The 16,428-nt window shown below is 40.0% G+C and overlaps 1 long non-coding RNA gene across 1 annotated transcript in view; it reads left to right on the plus strand.

Annotated features, from left to right (window-relative positions):
- The first annotated feature begins 2,070 nt into the window (after positions 1-2,070).
- The window catches only part of LOC122838322, a 45,934-nt gene continuing 31,576 nt past the window's right edge, over positions 2,071-16,428 (plus strand). Inside the window, exons 1-2 of the long non-coding RNA XR_006371881.1 lie at positions 2,071-2,877; positions 12,799-12,924. This is a non-coding gene — a long non-coding RNA (uncharacterized LOC122838322). The remainder of the gene's footprint in view (positions 2,878-12,798; positions 12,925-16,428) is intronic.

Genomic DNA, 16,428 nt, shown 5'->3' on the forward strand with positions numbered 1-16,428 from the left:
GTTCAAACCACCTGCTTATTCATACGCGGTTTTTTTTAACTCGTAGGCTTTTGGAGCTAGGCCAGTTTGGGATGATAAATCAGATTAATTTTCACAAAACTGAGTAGAATAAAAAGAGTTTCAGTTTACAAACATTAATGCATGCAACATGTCACGCCGTGTTTTCCGTTCACACACAGTCACTTTACCTGCAGCAATGCCTTGTTTTAAAACATTTAAAAGCCTTCATTTGGATGCTTTAGTTACATTGCGTCATTATTGATGACCTTTTCTGACGCTTTGTGTAATTATTATTTTTATTTTTTTATTTTTTAACGTGCTGTAGTTTCAGGCCGGGCATTTTATCTGTGCAGGCCAGAGGTTTTCCGCACTTCCACATCCCTGCCAGTAGGTGTCGTAGTTTTACACTAAAGATTGACGTTACCTCCCAGGATGTGTTCGGCAAAAAGGCCTCCGAAAGGCCTCTAGCTAAGAGAATATACATTGATGCTTACATTAGTATTCATCATCATGGTCTATATGTACATTAATTGTTAAAAATGATTTTTTTTCTCTGTGATTTAACAAGTTTCAAGCTTTATATGAAGAGACAGAGAACAAAAACATCTCAAATTAGATTATTATTATTTCTTTAATAAAGCAAAACGTTTTCAATCTGAGATCCTCTATGTTGTTTTGTCTGTGCATATTGAAATAAATTAAATAGCCTTAACTTTTAATGTTGGCCTAATTCATGTGTCAAATTACTTCATAAAAAAGTGACATGTTGCAAGCATTCCACAATAACAACACGTATTTTGACTACTTTGCCTGTAAAATGATAATATGTATTGACTAATTTTCAAATGAGAGCTACAAAAGCATGAATGATTAGGGCTGTTGGAGGGAGACAATGAAAGCTGTCCTGAATTCAGTGGCACAAGGAGGGGCAGAGTGAGGAAGGTTGCAGGGCATATCCAAGCTTTACTCATGTCATTTAAAACATCTGAGTGACGGGACATTTATTTATTGTGATTTCAATGGAGTTTTTGATGTATTTTTCCCTCGTAACGTGTCAGTTTTGGAAATGCGTCCATCACTCCCGGTCCAGCCCCTTCACCTTACCCCGGATAAGGAAGCAGAACACTCTTAAAGCTCTGGTGATGGCACACTATAATTAATAACTTTCTGGAAGTGTCCCTGTATAAATTCTGTAGTTTAACCTCCAAATTTGAAAGAGGGAGAGAGTGAGACTGAGAGAGAGAGAGAGAGAGAGAGAGAGAGAGAGAGAGAGAGAGAGAGTGAGAGAGAGAGAGAGAGAGTGAGAGAGAGAGACCCAATATTTAATCTGTTCTTTAAAATAGTGTTGTAGAAAATAAGTCATGCCAACAGATTTCCTGTGCAAGCCCCTCAGTGTTATGCATATCCCACATGCTAACTCTATGGGTAACATATTTGGAATAACATCCCGGCGCACGCGCTCTCCCTTACGTCAGCACGCAGCTTAACACGTAAAATTTTTAGTGGCGCACCTGCTTCCAACCCCCCTCTTCTTTTTTTTTACGACGCATTCACGCTGCTTCCTTTGCCTCATCAAAACACGCCAACAGCCTGAATGCCGGTTTTTGGAATATAATTGTTTCATTTGGTGTATTTTTAACACCTTCCTCTAAAGTCGAGATGTACGCGAGTGCCCGCTGTGTGTCCTGCTAGTTACGTCGCACCGCGTAAAGCAGCGTGACCCACCGGAGCTCAGTGTAGAGGCATCGGCATCTGCTGGCCGCTGCCGAGGTTGCCGCTGCGACATCAGCCCCGCGCACACCGCTGGTGCGTGCTCCGCATTTAACCCTCTCCACTTCAGATTGCTCGATAACAGCGCGTTCTTCCTGCGGTTCGGGCTCATAGCTACACGGGAACTACACAGCGTTTACACGCTTTGCTGCTGCCGCTGCTGCTGGAGGCATTCTCATTCGCTCTCTCCTCCTTTCTCTCTTACGACGCTGGCACAGGTGCCTCAGAGAAGAGACATGCATCATGCGTGCAGGAGTGGGGACCACTCATTCAAGGTGGCGTGGTGTTTTGTTTGTTTTTTTTTGTCTGTGTGTATTGCCATTTGGATGCTTTGCTATGAAGAAATAGGACACACGATAAGATGTGAGAGCTTCGTTATTGTAGCACATAAACCCCATCTGCGAAAGTGCGCCTCTTCATCAAAGTGTGGATATTCTTGGTTCCCTCCTCTCTACCATGTAGGATAAAAAAGGGGGCAAAACTACGGACGCGAGTTGGCATGCATGTGTCTGAAAAAAAAAAAAAAGAAAAGGTCCCGGTGCTTTGTCCTCCACGTCTCTATGCGTCCCGTCACTGCCGCGCAGAAAGAGGGCTGCACGTGGCGCAGCACGTCTGTCAGATGCTGGAAACCACGCGAGGACACGAAGATCCAACTCCAGCCGTGGGGACTCACGGTGGTCCGGGAATACTGTGTTGCTGTTGCGTTGCTGTACGGTTCGTGCAAGAACATGGTGCAACTGCGGCCGCTTTGAGTGCGTGTCTGAGAGAGAGAGAGAGAGAGAGAGAGAGAGAGAGAGAGAGGAGGGGACCAGCGACCCGGCAGCTTCCTCTATTCTGTCATCCAAGGGTAGTGAGGAGATGCGGAGACAGTGAAGTGGTGGCTACACGTTTATTTTCTCTCGTTTTTAAACTTTTTTCTTTTTCTGCATGGGATCCACTTGCACCGCTTTGGAGTGGACGCGTGTCACTGGGGTTTGCCCCCTGGACTTTTGGGGCTTTGGTAATGTAAGGTTCCTCCTGACTGAGAGATCCACCCGTAGAAACGTGCCTTAAAATTCTGGAAGGACTTCAACCGGAGATGCGGGATGTATTCGCTTTTTATGGCTTGTAAGTATTCCTCACGTAAATCTCGTTAAAGATGAACTCAATTTTCCCGACAACAACAACAACAATAATAATAATAATAATAATAATAATAATAATAATAATAATAATAATAATAATAATAATAATAATAATAATAATAATAATAATAGCTTCTTGTGGGTTAAAGTGTGCCTCTTAAAGGGGTGATATGTCAGATGTACTGAGACCCGGACTGATGAGTGGCAGCCCGGCTGTTCCGTCCCACCTTGAGCGCAGCTGAGGCGGGCTGAGCTGAGTGGCCCCGGAGCTGCGCGGCGCTTAGAAAGCAAACAGTTGTGTGATTGTTAGCAGAGCCTGGGAAAATGTCCCCTCGGCTGGGAGGTGGAGGGACTTGACGCCAGAGCCCCTTGTTAAGAAGACTTGTGTGTGCTCCCAGACAGCATTGTAATGATAATGAGCACCAGCACGCCGTTGAACTTGATGTTGACTTTTTTCTTTCTATTATCGGACGATTTTTTTTTCTTCTTTTTTTACCCACGCCCCTGTTCTTCCTTCCATTCGTTTTTTCTTTCTTTCTTTTTTCTTCTTTTTTTTTTTTTTGTAAGTACCTTGTTTGTGGGAAAATGTTCTCCGGAGGAACCGTGTGAAATTAATTGATAAGACCGCTGAAGCTGAAAAAAAATATATAGCCACTAACTTTTAAAAGTACTAATATATTTTTTATGTCATTTTGTTCCCTATTTAAAATTTGTTTAAATAACAATATGAATTTAAATGATTATTTCTACACAATAAACATTAATGTATATACTTACACACTTTAAGTAAAAACTAAAGTTTTGTGACTACTTTGTCTATTACATTTTAAATATTTTTGGTGGTAGAATAAAGGAAATAATTTTAGAAATAAATCACAATTTGAAGAAAGTTACACTTCAAATCGCCATTTCTCTCAGTCCTTCTTTCTTTCTTTCTTTCTTTCCTTCTTTGCTTCTTTCTTTCTTTTTTTCTTTCTTTTACTGTGCAACAAGTATAGGCCTGATGTAATTACATTGGTATTACTGGGTAGCTGGCTACAGAACAATACCTTCAAATTGAATACAGCTGCTCACAAAACAAACAAATCAGTACTTTTTTATATATTAAAAACGGTCAGATGTGTTTTTATAGAACTTGAGAGCTGCACTTTGCTTTTCCTTTCCTTATTCAACCAGTCCAACCAGCTTAAACTGTTAAAGTCCAAAAGTGGCAAAAATAGCACGTTATAAAATCATATTTTAAAAATGAAAACTTTTTTCCATATTAAAAATGAGCAGCAACTGTATCTCTAAAGGAATGCCAAAGGTAAGACCTATTGAAATAGTAATAGAATTTTCATTTTTCATTAGGCTAACAAATAGACACCTTAGGCGTTTTGGTTGGGTCCTCATTTGAATACAGTAACGACGCATAAAACAAAAACAATATAAAAGAAGGGTATTTTTTCCTTTTCCAAAAACCCAAACAGGCAATTACATATTATCTAAATAGAGTTCAATTGTGTTAAAGCTTTTTGAACAAACTCAAACGTTCCCTCGTTTTTATTTTTTTTCCCCTTTATTTGTATTTTTGGTCTCCCATCATCCAAACAGCAAATATAATTGCGTTCGTTTCAGCACCACGGACAGAGATGTTGCTTTTCTCCGTCCGAGCGCTAACGTCGACGAAATGCAGTCTTATTATCCCTAAAATAATGACATTTTTACATTCCGCAACATTCTGGTATATTACATTTCTATTTTTGTTAGATTTCAGTAGGGTTTGTTGTTAAAAAATAAATAAAAATCCCCAGGAAACTGCATTCAATTCACGGAGCAGGAACAAAACTAATCTGCGGGTATTTTTGGAAAAAAATGTATTCAAAAAGCATACCAAAAAGCAATTAAGAAGAAAGGTTAGCACGGTAGAAATAAATAGGCTGGAATAAAGCTTTAAGGCTTACCTTGGTTGGATGGCTTACGGTATTTATATGTGGTAGGACGTGACGCACCCAGGGGGCGTGTTCAGCTGATGAGAGGAAGAACTGAAAGTCAATCTGCATTAACGTACTGTATGTTCACTTTGCGCCGCGGGCAAAGAAAATACATCTCTCTACCTCTCTCTTTCTTTCCCTTTCCCTCTCCCTCTCTCTTCCACACACACCTACCCCCCCCCCCCCCCCCACACACACACACACACACACACGCCCACAGATCTTACAGTAGGTTTACAACGTTATGTTTGCCCCCGGCTATGTATACATAGCTCGTGTTTTTTAAAATTTGTGCCTTAGATAAATTGTAGCAAAATAAGAAAAACGTATTATTATTATTATTATTATTATTATTATTATTATTATTATTATTATTATTATTATTATTATTATTATTATTATTATGAAATGATTCATTTAATGTTATTTCAAGTGTGAGAAAAGAAAATGTACTGTAAGCCTCAATGTCTTAAAGGTGAGATTATGAAAAAAGAAAATGTGTGTAGAAAGGGAGTCGTCTTTTTTTTCATGTTTTTTTCTTCTTTTTTTTACCTTGTGAGACATTTCACTTTTAAAGAATGAAAATAATATTTACCTTAATTTACCTATTTTATTTATTTATTTTGAAATGATTCATTTAGACAATTACCCACACAGAGAACGACAGCAGCAGGGCAGTTCACATTTCAACTGGGTGGTTTTACCAACCACACAAATCGAGAGAAAGCAAGGCAAAGCTTATTTTGGGCTCAGGTTCTGTTATGATTACCTGAATTTTATTGTTATTACTATTACTGTATTAGAAAAATCGTGGATCTGTTGAGGCTGTTGTCCACAAGCCTTCAAATATACTTTCAGATATTCTCATTGAAAATATTATTCAGAACAATAACTGAAATTGCTCAGATGGGTTGTCAATACAGAAATGAAATGGTTTGTGACCAAATTATTATTATTATTATTATTATTATTATTATTATTATTATTATTATTATTATTATTATTATTATTATTATTATTATTATTATTATTATTTATAAAATATTAGCCCTGAGCACCTTCTCATAGCATCCACTTGTCAAAAGCAGTGTTTTTTTTACACTTATAATCACATTTTACAATATAATAATAATAATAATAATAATAATAATAATGATGATAATCTTCATCATCATCATCATCATCATCATCATCATCATATGCAGGGCGAAACCTGGCCACTTTATAGAGCTGTAATAGTGACCATGTGGTTATTGTGGATTTGTAACTCGCCGCTGGGGGCCAGATGTTACAGATGTTTTTCATTGGATCAGGCAGACGTATAACATAAATAAAGGAACTTTTAAGGAGCTCATGATGAGATGCAGCAGAATTAGGCTGCAGAGATAGATAGATAGATAGATAGATAGATAGATAGATAGATAGATAGATAGATAGATAGATAGATAGATAGATAGATAGATAGATAGATAGACAGATAGACAGATAGACAGATAGATAGATAGATAGATAGATAGATAGATAGATAGATAGATAGATAGATAGATAGATAGATAGATAGATAGATAGATAGATCACCTTCTAATTTCAGATCCGTGTTCACGTCTCATGGGTTGTCCTGTTTCGTGGCCATTCACGTGTTTGCGTGTCAGCAAGCATGCCTTCATGTCCTTTGACAGTGTGTAACCCCCTATTCCCCCCACCCCACCCTCTCTCCCTCTCTCCCTCTCCCCTGTCTCCTCCCGTGGGGAGCACCAAGCGGCCCTGTGTCACATCTGACTCACTCAAAGCCTCTTATTTTCTCAACGCTTGCTGCATATTTCCCCTCCATCTTATGTGCGCGATGTTTTCACACACTGAGAGACAGTGCGTGCTGCTCTGTGTAAGCCGGGGCTTTGTCTTCACGTGCCGGCCGTCAGCCCACGTGGTTACCAAGACGAGCAGCGTCATGCATGCAGCGCGCCAGGGAGTGATGGCCCTAAACCGAAATTGAATTGATGGGAAAGCACATTGACTGGAAGCTCTTTTCCTTTAATAATGAAGTCTTGTGAGTATTTTCGCTTTTAATTGTCATTTAACCGACTTGTTCCCCCCCCCGAGAATAGGCTAGAAAATGTCAGGTATACGTCCTCAGAAAACATGTTTAGCAAACCTACTAAACGATAGAACCATCTGGTTAAATCAACGACTTTAATTCATTTTTATTTATCATGTTGTTTCCACCTAAATGGATCTGCACTGTAAAACTATTACGTGACTATTTTCTCTCTTTACGTCACCGTGCTGTTAAAGTACATCGCATTCCATACATCGCATTGATGTAACTGTATTTTGTTTAACAACAGTCTTTGTTATGTGACCTGTGCTGTTGACATACTTTGTCTTAGTTTTATATTAACGCTAATGCGCAATTAAAAGTAGGAGCTGCTGGATGATTGTCATCAGTGAAGTTCAGGTAGGCTAACACTTTACATCAGAGTAGCTTATTGTCATTGCAAGTTGTTCTAAAAAGTGTTTAAAGCAAGCAGGAACTTTTTAATTAGGTTGCTCAGATGATATTTTGGGGTGAAAACAAGTCAGTGTAGAACTTAATTATTGTTTTTTAAAATTATTTTTATACATGAATGTGATAAATACTCCAAAGTAAGGAACAGAAAACATGTATAAATGTATTATTGGATTAAAACAAATCAATAAAATAAATAAGTGAACACCTTTTTACTTTACGTAAAAAAAAATAAAAAATAAAAAACCTTACACCCACGCCACATCCCGGTGGCATGGGGGTGGTGCTTCTGGAAAACAACCAAAACAAAAAAGAAAAGAAAGGAAAGCCCGATGATTAATACTGTCCTGAAAGCACCTCGGTTTCCTTTAGCTTGTCACTATCACTAAATTACTGAAACAAAAGCAGCATCACTCAGTGAGGCAGGACTGGGTTTTTCTTGGAGGTCACATTGCTGACATTTTGCTGGAAGCCATCCTATACAGTGTGTGTGTATCTATCTATCTATCTATCTATCTATCTATCTATCTATCTATCTATCTATCTATCTATCTATCTATCTATCTATCTATCTATATATATATATATATATATATATATATATATATATATATATATATATATATATATATATATATATATATATATATATATATATATATATATATATATATATATATATATATATATATATATATATATATATATATATATATATATGGTTGCACAAGCTCTTGGTAGTTTGTCATTCTTTCAAACGTTGGCGGATTAATTCACTCAGCGGTGTAAACATTATGGGTCCTGTGGTTTGAAATGGGTCGATGTGAACTGGCATTTAAAAAGCAACAATGAGCCGGCCGAGTGCGAGGGGGCCTGTGCTTCGGAGGAAGTGTCTTATCTCAGCTCACGAGTTGTGTGATGGCGTGTAGCAGTTTTGGTTTGACGCTGTGTTGTGTTATTAACAGAGCAACTCACGGTTATTAGATGTCGTTAAGCCTTTCTGTCGGCGATAGATGGGCGTGTCATCATCATCATCATCATCATCATCATCATCATCATCATCATCATCATCATCATCATCATCCTGCAGTGGCATGACTTCACACCGCAGATGCTTCAGGTTTTTACACAAGCTGAAGTAAAAAAAAAAAAAAAATGTTTTTTTTGTTTTGTTGGAGAACTGAGATAGGATGGAGAAGGATGGTGGACTTTATGTTGTGATGATGGAGATTGTTTAGAGGTATTATTATTATGATTATTATTGTTGTTATTATTATTAGAAATGTGGCAAACCAAAAGACACAAAAATACTTTCTTGTGTGTACGTACATACATATATATGCACTAATCTCACTGAGTGTAACCTGTTTTTGTGGGTGCGCGCAATTACGCGCGTCTATTAGAAAGGCAGATCGGGAGACGGAGAGAGGGAGGCGCGTTCATGCAAGGCGGATTGCAATGGCTCCATGTGACCACAACACAGGCAGCTCCCAGCGGCGGCCCCTTTAAGAGACGTGGGTTAGTTTTTCTCTTTGGTTATCTAGCTGTATGAGTTTATGTAATATCATAAAGCTAGAGAACCGAATGTACAAACTAATTCCGCAATCGTCACGGCGGAGCGAGCTGGAAGCGGAGCGAGAAGCGGTTGGTTGTGGGTGGGGGGGTGGACTGCTTGAGCTGGCTGGATGAGCCGATGGATGCATGCGTGCACGGAGGGAGGGATGCAGCTTGAGGATGGAGAGCCCCGCGGTGGATTGCGCCGATGGAGCACCTTCTTCCGCCTTGGAAGATCATCGTTGCGGAAAAGAGAGGCGATCCTTCCTCAAAAGATGGATTCGTGGGACTACAATTATTTATTTATTTTTGATCAAGAGGGTTGCTTGGAGTGACAGTAGTTAGCAGCCGGACACAAGCTCCATTCGCCGAGGGATGATGAGGATGATAAACGCACTGATGCTGGTGTCTTAATGGACCATTCCCAGTTTGGAACTACACGGCACGTGGCCGAATGTGCCGCTTTTTTATTCATTGCTACTTGGACGCCGCTGAACAGCAGACACAAGGTGACATGTGCACGATGTCAGAGGCACCCGATTGGAGGACTCCTGGGAGTCACGTGTTCTACCAGCAGCCCCAACTATGCCTTGCATCTCTGAAATGGAAAGGGGTATTAACAACGAAAAGTAACTGCATTGTTGTATTATCATGCTTTGGTGCATTTGCACATCAATGTAAAGTCTCATTTTAAGAAAAAAAAGTTGGCTAGATAAGCTTCACTTTGTCATGTGCCACAAAGAAGATGAGATTCCATGTTCAGGGCTTGACATGTTACAAAAAAAAGAGAAGTAGACTAGTTTCCAGCTGTATCTTCGGCGTGTGTTGACGTAGTGTCAAGATACGTTTTTTGTTTTTTTTTAAAAAGTTATATCTTTAAGATCGCACACAATCTCCATCATCACATTCATGTGGTTTAAAATAATTTTAATAAGAAACTTCCTGAGATAATAGAGTTCTTTTATCCGAGACTGCCTCTCTAACGTGCTGCTGCACACTGATGGCTAGCTGGCTGCAAGGATGTTTCTGACCTTCTCTCCCACTTGCAAGAAGGAGAAATTCAGCTGTCAGGAATCTGTTACATTTGGGAACTACTGCACCCATGGAAACCTAAGGAGCACATCTTAGCTTAGTCATTAGCTCTTTATGTCCTACTATACAAAAGAGAAAAGACATGCTATTTTATTTTTAAAAAATAATTAGCCGTTCCAACATTTTGCTTTAGATATTTGTAAAATAAATTCTATAATGTCATGAAACTGTGACATTTTACTCAAAGTTACTCCACTGGACTCTCCAACTGGCCCACGTGTCAGTATGTCAAGCTTAAGAGAGGAAATGAGACAGTTCTCCAGTTCAGTTTGTGCTTGTCAAAGGTAAAATCTTATATCCCTGGATTTAAGTGAATCACCAAAACAGGCTTTAACAGACCCACTTTCCCTAAAATATGACCCTCATTGCTACTGAGACAGGGTCAGCATGGTCACCTTGGCCTGTTTTTAATAACCCAGTTTGTCTTGTAACTTGACCTGCTTCTTCTCTTCTCCATCCAAGTCGAGGAGGGGCCCGTCTGAGTGAAAGGTTTAACTCCATAGTGGTAAAGCCTGTTGAACTTGATCAAGTCATTTGTGTGTTATAGCTTCTAAAGCTGAGTGGCTGCTTGTGTTTCTGCATGTGTGCTGAGTGTAGGTGTGCAGCAGCACAGATCCTGCCTGACTGCCTGCATGGTGCTATAGGCCCCAGTTTCCACTGCATCACAGATCAGAGAAAATGCTAGAACTGCTGCGTCTTTGTGTCGCTACAGCCCTGTTTGTGTTGCCCTAGCATAGCCTTGCAGTTTGCGTTGACACTTTTTGGTTTTAAATTGTAGTTTAAATTGATGCTATTAATGGTCATTTTATGATTTGCAAATGTGCTGTTCAGAGGCATTTACCATAATTTGATCGAGGAGCTGGACACTGACGTCTTGCTAAGCCTGTTAATCCAAGTATTCCAGTATGTAAATTATTTTAGGTACTGAAGTCAATATCAAACGCCACCATCAGTCTCTCTTTTGTGATTTGACAAAAATAGCCCCTGAAATTGAATGTCAGAAGCCCATGTTCTTACTGTATGTCCCTTAAAGATAAAGGTTCAACTCTGAGCCGGGGATTTATAGCACAGCATGATCCGTCAGCCGCAATTGTTCTACACCAACAAGGCCGTCCTCCCCATGTTCGCCCTGTTCCAGCAAAAAAAAAAAAAAAATAATGCATTGCTGAGGGCTAATAAATGGAGGATATGTGGAGAGCCCCTTTGAGATTCAAATGCAGTCTGGTGAGCATTCACAGAGGCAGGCTAGACGTGTGTTTTTTTCCCACATTAATATGTGTCTGTCTGGGGCGTGAGGAGGAGGCCTCTACGCACCAGATGGAGCCCAGTCTAGACTGGGTCTATCTCTTGAGCACCTGCCATAAGGCTGCATTAAACATTCCATTGTCTTGGTGATTTGTACGTCTCCATTTGTACATCTGCTTGAATGCCCTTAATAGTGTCTGCTGTCTCGATTTATTCCGCACGCGTCGAGACGGCCGTGTTAACGAAGAACACAAAGCGATGCAGCAGCAAGTTAGAGAGATTTAAATCTGTCGCTTTCGCAAAGTTTCGCCCACTGGTTCTGCCGTCCATTTCGTTTGCCAGGTGCACGAATGGATGTGGCACTGGCCACAGATCGGACGCACTGTGTTCTACCCTGCACACAATAGAGCCATTGTTTTAGCTTTACAGCCTGGCTGCAAGCTCACTATCCCACAGATGTTATCTTGATTGTGTCACACTTGGCCACTAGATTCCACTGCGGCGTGCATGAGTGTGGGCGCACACGCGTCCCCACATTTACACGCGTGCTTCCTCGGTTGTGTTTATGAGACGGCGCGTTATTGCAACACCCAGAGTGCCTCATTTTTTGTCACTACGGGCTGTAATAAACATGACAGAATACAGTGGGCTGCAGAGCAGGCCTTTTTGCACACTCAGAGATTTGCTTTGATCCCATCACAACATGACTTATATGTTTGCAAGAGAAGCCTTTGCAGAGACTGTCTTAATGTCATCATTGAAAACTACTAACTAGTTCTTCTTCTACCTTCTCCTCCACGGCTTTCATCCACACTTGACAGTGTTTGAATCTCAGTGATCTAAATCCATATTTTGTCATCAGCTTCCCGTTATCGTTTTTACCTTGGATTGCAGTGCCCTATATAAACCTTTTTCTCTGAACTTATGTATTCTGGGTTTGGTAGCCTAGCAACAGCCTCTGACCCATGCAAGAGAAAAAGGGGAGGGGGGGATTGAAAGGGCTGACATGCAGGCTTTAAACCCACGGAGGACGTCAGATTTCAGTGGATGTAATCTTTGAGCATTTTGTGTAATCGCTTGTGAGGTGTGTTGCTCTGCGTGCGGGTGTGTGCATGTCTTTGTGTGAATTATGTGGATTTACCAGCTGTAAGAGAAAATGGGGAGAAACTCCTTGCCGGTATCTGAAAAAGGAAATTAGCAAATCTTTCAAAAGACCTATCAGTGCATCATTTTTAATACTCTTTCTTAAGATTTACTAAAAGGCAGCACTTCCAACTTTTCACATTTATTCACTGAAGCTTTTGTGAATAATGCTATGTCTTGCTTTAACACAATTTATTAAATAGTTTTTTTTGTTGGAAGTCTTTGCTAACATTTCTACTTCATGACTAAACATCTTATGTAATATTCATTTGCAAAAATCCAACATAAGGTGAAGAAGAAAAACTTCTTCTGTGAGATATCAAACATTTTGCTTGAGAATTTAAGCATCATGAGAGCACTTTTGTAAGAATAGTGTTTTCGTGTTTTACAGGAGTAACTGAAGTCCTACAGAAACACTCGCACCTCATTCGCAGGCCTGCAAGTCACAGGCAGCCGACCTTCTGGCCTGAGGAGCAGAGGTCAGCGACGGGGTCAGATCATCGCTCTGACGTCAGAGGTGAGACAAAGTCCTGCTCTGCTGCACCTGATCTGCTGTTGTCCTCTCACTTGAACTTGAACTAGGTGCACGTATCTCTCAAACAACATGACCAGAGGAAAAGTTTTTAAATGTGGCACCCCGAATAACAACTCTCTGTTTATTTCATACCTCACACATAGGTCTGTATGCAATTCCCAAATGGTAAACCTTGAGTATAAATATTATGGTTAAAATAAAACATACCTAACTGCTTTTATGTAAAATACAAAGGCCATATTTAGACCTCCTGCTAAATACAAAACAGAACTTTATTATTTTGGTGTTAATACAGAACATGTAAAAACATATAACTAGGCATTTAGCAGTAATCTTCAAATAAATGTGCCTATTGCAAAGAATATTATTTTGTTTTCCTGCTCTTTACACAGTAGCCAACTGGGAAAAAAAATAAATGTATTAGCTGGTTTTTAATTTGGGCTCGCTGGTTGGATAGAGGCTGATAAACAGATATTTGAAAGACAAATTTGTCTCTGTTGTAAGTGGGAGAAATTCTGAAAGTCTCTTGTCAGCTAAGTGACAGGCAGTGTGTCAGAAATTAGAAGAAAAAGTTGTGCTATTCTAGATTCTTCGACTTCTCAAAAGGAAAAAAAAAAATCCATTCTACCGGAAGAGCAGCAAATGTATATGTTTTATATACTGTAACTTTTTAATAACTTGACATACTTTCTTGTGGTTAACCCTCATGTTCAGGATGAATATTTACTAGTTTGCTCTCCTCACCTTCCTAGTCAGTCACCTCTGACCACATTCTTTATAATTTTTCAATTTGTTTGATTCTTTGGTGTCGGCAGATAAATGGATAAATGTGTAAATCATATTTTTTTACATTTGTCCCAGGTTTTTTTTTTTTTTTTTAAGCCTTAAAACGTATAGTGGCAGTGTGGTTTAGACTGATATGTGGGTGAGGTGTGCTCATGTAGAGAGACTGACAGGGTGGCTAAGTTACTTACTAATTCCCTCTTTCCATAACTTCTAATTCTTACTTTTCTGTATTGTGTCATATGGAGAATAGAAACTTTTTTTTTCTCTTTTGTTTTGTCAAGACTTAATGATTAAAAAAATTCCTTGCACTTTGACAAAACATCTTTTAACTCCCTTACTATGTAAAGAAATAGCTTTATTTCTCAAACTTTCTAAAAAAAAAAAAAAAAAAATTCTATCTATTAATGTTCGACATGTTTCATGAACTTGCACCAAAACTCGGTTTTCTACCCAGCAAAACCATTCTCGCTGTGTGTTTTCGTAAAAGTACGCATTATGTTGAAGGTGATGGACGGCTGAAGTATGCGCCTTGCTCGCTTTCTTCTCAGTTTCCCTCTCAGCGTTGAGTGACAGGACTAAAGATTACCTTCACTTTCCTGACTGCTGCAGCAGGCAGCGAACGCTGCTCAGCTCGTGCATGCTCTGCCTCCTGTGGAGAACAAAGTGGAGGGAGAGAAGGAGGCCGAACGACATGTCGAGATATAGGGGCCGCCATAGAAGAGAAACAAAGGAAGTGATTTTTTTTTATTATTATTATTATTTCCCTTTAGGGTTAGAAGATGAGCATTCTGTGACTTTGGCCTAGTTCTATATCAGCTTTTCTCCCACCTCAAGAGAGAAGAGGTTGCGTTTGAGAATCAGACAAGAAAAGATCAGAGGATATTTCACAGCCTGTGGCTATCCTCCTCCATCGCGTTCGACCACCTCTTAAAGCTCCTTTTGCTTTGCCTCAACTCAATGAGGGCTGCCGGTCTACTTAGTCAATATCATATCCACAAACTAGTCAAATCGATGCAAACAGGCTTTGGCTGGACACAAGCTTTAGAAGTGAAGGCATAGCTACCGGCTATGTTTGATACAGAGATATAATAATCCAGAAGTGACACTCGTTGCGTCTTCTTTGTAAATGTAAGAGCATATTAAGAACTCGCATGCAGACGTCTGCATTCCTACTGTGTTTTCCTCCTTAAGGACCTTGCGGGCAGGTTATGTATTTGTTTCTTTAGGAAGTGCAGACAGCAGGATGTGCGATTTCACACGTCAACACTGTTGCTTTCACAGTTGAGCACGCTCATGTATATGGAAAGAGTCAAAGACTAGGGAAGCTTTAATCTGCTCATTTACAGTACCTCAGATCCAGTTGACATCTCTCACTCTGGCACATACCTCTGTATGTACCGTATCTCAGTTACCCCCCCACCCCCCCACCCCACCTCCTTTGCCATTCCCTCTATTTGGGCTCATCTCGCCATCACCGCCACCCCAGAGAAACCAATTCAGACTGCTGCTCCACACCGTCATGGCATGTTGGCCAAGGGAGATGGAGTTCTTTCAGGTCCTTGGCTGCGACCTCCCCACGCCGTCACTGCCCCCTCGTGCTGCCTCTCAACATTTCCTCAACACAGCTGGTGTCCCAGCCGGGTAGCCAGACAGAGCTCGGCACCACTTCTGAGAACCTGTTGGAGCTATTTTGCACATTCTGTGACAATTCAATACCAGTTTTTTGAGATTTAGATTTCTCTTTAGTTACTATAAATAACATATGATGTCACATGGGAATGATAACACAAGATCCAAGTCGATGCAAGAGGGTCCTGCTGTTTTCTGAGATCTCCAGCCTCATTTTGGAGGCAGCTTTGAATAACAGCTGAAAACAGTTTCCAGAAAGTTTGTACATCTCTTTGCTTTCTCTGAGTTAATTATTCAACACCACTCTGATGATGATGATGATGATAAGAGTGTTCTTCCCTCAGTAACAACTTCCACCATGAAGGGTGTTGTTGTCAGTGCTCCCAGTTACTGCTTTAAACCTTGACACACCCCTATACATACATGCACATGAGCCACCTTAACCCCTGTTGACCATTATTTCATTCATATTTAAGCAATGTTCTGGCTGAATTGAATCAGAGGATTTCACTCAGAGGTGACAGTTTCCATGGCTGCCTCACAGAGGATGATATTGCATTGGTGTGAAGATGAAGGTAATAGAAAAAAAAAAGAATCAATTATACGGCTGGTGTTTTGAAAAATGGACATTTTGGAGCTTTATGTCATGTTGTAAGGCTATTCCCTCATCAAACACATACCTGGAGTGTTGCTTTTACTCATTAGTGGATGTTTGAAGAATCCTTGAATCTATTTAGGCAGCTGTTTGGGGCTGCCTAAACGCTTGCTCATACAATGTGTCACTTATTTCCATAAAGCTGCTCCTCGGGCAACCTCCTCCATGTTTCCCCACAGGACCTCTAGACTAGCGGCAGCAGCAACTAGCAAACACCTGGTGGAACTGGGAGTCTGCCAAACGTGTCATAAGTACTTCTCAGTTCACAAGTTATATTGACCAATCAGAGTTATTATACGTTCATCTGAGGTCCTAACTTGCCCAAAAAAAACATACCATACCCAATTAATGGAAGCATGGCATTTTTATGACTATGTCCATATTTTATGAAAATATGTTACCAATAATACTTAAAT

Source organism: Gambusia affinis, linkage group LG10 (genome assembly GCF_019740435.1).
Source record: "Gambusia affinis linkage group LG10, SWU_Gaff_1.0, whole genome shotgun sequence".
Taxonomy (NCBI): Eukaryota; Metazoa; Chordata; class Actinopteri; order Cyprinodontiformes; family Poeciliidae; genus Gambusia; species Gambusia affinis.